The sequence below is a fragment of the Crocodylus siamensis genome, chromosome 4 (assembly GCF_052110815.1).
Source record: "Crocodylus siamensis isolate JL-2025a chromosome 4, ASM5211081v1, whole genome shotgun sequence".
NCBI lineage: Eukaryota > Metazoa > Chordata > Crocodylia > Crocodylidae > Crocodylus > Crocodylus siamensis.
In genome coordinates, this window is record NC_143398.1 from 193,054,680 (window position 1) to 193,060,682 (window position 6,003).

Genomic DNA, 6,003 nt, shown 5'->3' on the forward strand with positions numbered 1-6,003 from the left:
GATGCATTTTTTTTTTAGTTCCTTTTGAACTATGATTTTTTTTTTTAAATTTCACATTACTATTCTCTTCCCATCATTTGCTTGTTCCAGGTTTATTAAGAAGTATAAAAGCTCATATGTTATTAAGGTTGTTGCTGACTTACATTTATTCTTTTCCTTGCTGCCTGCCTGTAGTGTGTCAATTATTGGCAGCCAGTTATTAATACTTCTTTGTGAGACTACATCCCATTAAATTGATCTGGTCATATGTTGCTTTAATGAAATTCCTTCATAAAGTTAAATCTGCCACTTAAATCTGATGCTATTAATGTGTGTATTCCTAAATTCTTTTGGGGTTTTTTGCCCCTATTTTTTAAACTTACATGTGGAAACCTCATGGACTTATTTACGAAGTCAGTATAACTGTTCCCTTTTTTCAAAAGAAAACATCACATGTCTTTGGGTTTTTGAGATTGCCTTATCCTTAGTTTGGTTATTTTCCTGACTTGTATCTTGCTTTCATCAATCAGCCAGCTAGGTTTTTTTTTTTCTTTCCCCCAAGTGTACCATCATGAACTGTTACAGAAATTCCTTATTCTGTAATGCATCTCCGGTTTACATTTGGAACCATTTATCTGCTTTCATTTCCCCTAAAAAGAGTAAATAAAATATTTTTACAGCTATTGGCATGCTGCCTTATTTCACAACATGCACGCAGTGTATTGGGGATTCAGCGATGAAACAGACTTCAAAAACAAGGCAAAAATAAAACCTCAAACACACCTTGGTCTCTCATACGTTTATGTCCTTCAGTTAGGAAATGTAAAGGACATGCTACTCTGAAAGAAATAAGAATAAGATACTGAACTGGTAATGGAAAACTACTATAGTAGTGAAGGGAAGGAACTGAGTCAGAGGAAGGTTGAGGAGACTGCAGCAGGAATACAGATGTTTGGAGAAGTACCCTGCATGGGGTTTGACTCTGACCATGATTTTCACATTGTTATAGCTGAAGTGTTGTCAAGCTTCATTACAAACCATAAAATAATTTCTATGCACAGTATGTGGTATAGCCAGAATAGCAAAATGAAGTCATAGTTGCACACAGAGACGGATACCTGCTTTTTCTTTTACTTGCATATTCTAAGAGAGGAAGGCAAGATAGGAGAGGCTCTAGTTGCTGGAAAACAAATTTATTTTGATAGTTTAACTTAAGCTCCTGCAATTGCTTTGTTCTCAGCACTGCAGCAATGCAATCCATTTACTGTGGCCTTCAAAAATATACAGATTACAAACTACCACTGTCTGTGTCATCAAGAAATGTTATTAGTTACATAATTCTGCGAAGAGCTAAAGTCATACCACGTACTGAGGGAGGTAGTTCAGAAGTACAAAGGTTTGTTGTTCCATCAATTACAATTTCCATATATTCTGCAGTGCCTTTCACACTGTCATTAATAATGGAAACATCTTTCACAAGTGCTAATGTGGACAGCAGCCTGATACACAATAACAAAATTGCTCTGATACACAATAACAAAAATAGCCACTGGTGCAACTGAATCAATGCCAAATTCAGATTAGCTGGAATCTGTTAATTTGCAGAAAAGAGCCCATAATAACAGTTAAATTTCAGCCAGGTTTTATTACCAGTGACTATTTTTCATAGTATGCAGAATGCTGTATACTGCTGTAATGAACTTTACAGCTTTTAGAAAAATATATTTTGGCTGTTTTTTCCAACACAAAACACTGTTTTTGCTAAACCTGAATACTTTGAAAGTGGTAATTTTGATTATAATTCCTTAGGGAAAAATATGAAATGGAAAAAAAAATACATTTTAGATTGTTCAGTCTAAAATATGATGTTTTGCTTTTTTAGAAATGTCATTTCAATTTAATTTTAAATTTATTTTTATGTTATTTCATGACCTTTCAGTAGTAGTAGTAGTAGTGATTTGTGGTATCTGAATAATATAATCAGAGGTATGATTAACAGGTTTTGTACCTTGGCGAAACTCCTCTGCACCCTTGGGGTCAGGGTAGGGGGGAAGGATACTAACCTCAGAGTGGGGGAGGGAGAAGAGCATTTTAACCTATCCTGGGGACTCAAAGACCTCTACTGCTGTGGTGTCCCAGCTCCTATGGTGTGGGGCTGTTCTTCCAGAGAATTCCTGGAAGGAGGAACAATACTAGGGACCCTAACATGTAGCACAGCATCGACTAATTGCCCATTTGGCCAAACCTACCAGAGGCTCTAACTGGCAGGCAGCCTCACCCTGGATGATGCACTAGCTGGCAACTCTTAGTGCCTCCTTATTTGGCTGGTGGGGTTAAAGGCTCCCCATATAAGTCCATCTGCAGCAGGCGGCAGGTTAGCCAACAGTTCTGCCTGAAGGTCTGCTGTGCAAAGCCTGCCTGGATCTTGTGCTCTTTGGTTGTTTGGCTTCTGTGCCTTCTCACTTCTGCTTCTGGACTCTGGCTTTGGGAACTCTGCTCAGTTTTACCTTGGTCCCTCACTCCAGAACCCTGACTTGGCACGTGACTTGGACAATGCCCTGGAATTTGCCCTTGGTTTTGGTCATTTGGACTCCAGTTCCTGCCCTGCTCTGTGACTCTGCTTCCCCCAGCTTCTGTCTTTGGCCCTTCTTGGTGGTCTGTGCTTTAGCCCAGACTGCCTATGACATGATCCTTACAGGGGGAAATGCCATTTCTGCACCACCTCTGACTTGGTGACCATGGCTACTGACCTTTTCATCCCCCAGTTATGCTGATGGACTTGACATAATATGCTACTTGTTACATAATTAAAGGTAGTTGCTATTTACTACAGATTGTTATGCAAGGAAAACTCTGATCTAGAAAAGATGGCTTCTCAAATAACTGATCTAGTGGTAGATTTGCTTACACAGGAAACCCTTGCTATTTTCGAATTTGTTATTCAGAGATTTGAATATTCGTGGTGTGCCGCACCAATGGGGTGGGTTGAGGTGAGCGCCACGGCAGCTCCCTCTGACGCTGCACTGAGCTCCTGCATCTGTAAGCAGGCATGGAGTGGGGGAGGGCAGAGCTGGGGAGAGTGGAGCAGAGAGCAGAAGCAGGCAGGTGGAGGGTAGAGCCGGGTGGGCGGAGAGTGAGTGCTAGGGATGGGGAAGGAGACAGCGGCTGTGGCAGCATCTTCTCCCCTGGAGGCAGGCTTGGTTGATCCCTAGGTGCTGTGGGGGAGCCCTGCACTTCCAGCTTCTCACTGGGGGGCAGTTCTGGGGTCTGATGTGGAGCCCCGTTAGTATTCACAAATTTTGCCATTTGTGGGGATCTCCAGAACGGATCCCCTGCAAATGGTGAGGGTTTCCTGTATTGAAGTGGATGACTACAGATTAGGTTATCCAAATACCACTCACTTGTATACTGAACAGATTCCCTGTATTGGGTGATATGCCTCCTTAGCATCAGGAGCCTAGCAGTTGCCTTAGTTACCCTGAAATTTTGTGTCTGTTGCTTACCATCCTACATCCTCAACATTATTGTCTTCTGCCAGTCTACACACGATTGAAACCTGGGATCGATCACCTACAGGTGGTTTCACAAAGTTTGTCCATCACTTCTCAGAGTCATCTTCTTAGCATGTTGCTATGACTTTGAGAGAGCAGAGCCCTCATTTTCCACATACCTCTTTCCAACGTCAGGTTTATGGCCAGCAAGTATCATAAGGAAAGTGGCTTCTTGCTGTGATCGTCATGAGCATTGTCACTGCTTGACAATGTTCCATAGTAAATGTCTGCATACTAGAAAGTGGAAGATGTTTATTTTCTGCATTTGCTCAGTGCACAATAACTCTGGAACCTGATGTGGCATTCCTGACTTATTTCTTGCGAGTGGTCACAATTGCCAGATGCCTCTGAGCCAAATGCCCATAAGGCAGGGGTCTCAAACTCACCTGGGGCCCTGGGCCAGATCCAGACCCTGGGCTTCCTCATAGACCAGATCTTGTCAGAGGTAAGGAATGGCCAACTTTTCAGTGGTGGCAAGGAGTCTGGCAGCAGTGAAGGGTCCAGACAGGTAGTAAGGGCAGGTCTCGATGCAGTGGTGGTAAAAGGTTTGTCCCCAGTGGATCAGGGACAGAAGTTCACTAGCAGTGGGAGGGTTCTGGGGGCAGCTGGTTGCCAATGGCCATGGCCAGTAGGGCCAAAGACTACAAATTTTCATGGCAGGCCCTCTTTCTCCCTCTTCCTCCAACATCTGGCCTGCTGGTAGCCCAGATGGATAGACAGAAAGGCTCTGTGGGTAGGTATGTTTAAACCACTGCTGTGAGGCACTGCTGAGAAGGTTTAAGGGAAGTGAAGCCAGAAGTGATGCTAGTGTCTTTGCCCTGTGTTGAAGAGACATGATGGCTTCCTTTCCCAGGCAATTTAATATAGATTAGATTGTTGATGGGTCTGTCTGCCTATTTTATTTTATAATCCATTTTCATTTATACTTGTTTGAGTACACATCTGCCCACACCTTAATGCTTCCAATAAAAAAGTCTACAAATACAAACTCTTTTTAAATTAAATGCACCTTATCTTCTAAGTAGCTTTTTAGTTTGTTTAATTTACATGAATAATATAAAAAGAAACTGAAAAATTTTGCATCCAGGACTGTCCATGATCAGATATGGTTTAATTATTAATCAGTTTAATTGCCTGAAGTTTTACCTTTCCCATTTAATTAGAAGAAACAAGAATAGTTGTACTCTGTTTCAGTAACAGACATCAGCTAATCAGAACGAGTATTATAAGATGAGGCCTTTTGTCTAGATGCAGAATATATTATAACTCTTTTCCATGGCATTAACTTTCTTGTTGTGAAAGTGGCATAAGGTAAACATTTCCAATGAAAGAAAAAAAAAAAAAGGATCAGTGTTTGCCTACATCCTTAAATGGTGTGCATCTAAATCCTATTGAACCTACAGCCTTTCTTCCTTTCTAGTTTCCATTTTTTACCCTTTCCTTTGGCCTCACTCTCTAGTCCCTCTTTCTTGGTGTCCCCATTTCTTTTTCTACCCGAGTGCTTTCTCAGCCTGCTCTCATTCTAAACATCCTAGCTCTTTATAAAGTTCTCCACCTGCTGATGTCTAGTTATTTCATCTTTTCCTCAAACTCCCCCAACTTCCATTCATTTTCAAAAGATGTTCCTTTTACTTACTTTCTATGTTGTGTGCAGTCAGGCCTTTGAACATATGTTTGCAGTAGATTAGCAGCTTACTGAGACAGACTCATCAGTAGCTACTGCATATAAATGCGAGTAGCATGCACTACAGTGAACAACATAGCAAGATTTTGAGCGTAGCAAAAATCAGCAGCCAACATTGTTGGAGCTGTTAGATGCTCTAAAGTAATAGAAGTTAGGAAGGTGCAGAGGTAAGTGAGAGCACTAGCAATTCTGGGAACCCCCCGTGAAGACTATGCAAACTATATATTAGATAATTTAAATTAGTAAGTTTTAGACAGTCTAATGGCAGGAAGCCAGTAGGCCTGTACAAAGCAGCTAGTATTCGCTTTGGATTTGGCTGATTCAGGGGACAGTGACTTGATTTGGTGATTCGAATCACTGTCCCAAATTGATTCGGCTACTGCCAAATCAGCCGAATCACACAGACCCTATCCCCCGCCCACCTCTCAGTGGCTACCTTGCCTGCCCCAGCTCTTTTTAAATCAAAAAGCCCCCAATCACCGGCTGCTTCCAGACAGGGGTGTGTGTGTGTGATTCCCCACTGCCTCACACTGTCCCGTGCCACATGTGGGGGATCTGGCATGAGTCTCCCAGCCCCCCTATGGTTGCCCCTCCCACTGCAGTTCCAGCCCTTTAAAAAAACAACAACAACAAAAGCCCACCTTACCAGCTGCTGCACCATGGGGGGTGATCCCTGCTGCCACCGATTGCCCCACACTGTGTGGGAGACTCCGCATGAGCCTCCAAAAGTCCTGAGGCCACTGCAGCAGCTGGTGAGTGTGGGCTTTAAAGAAAAAAACAAAAGGGTCA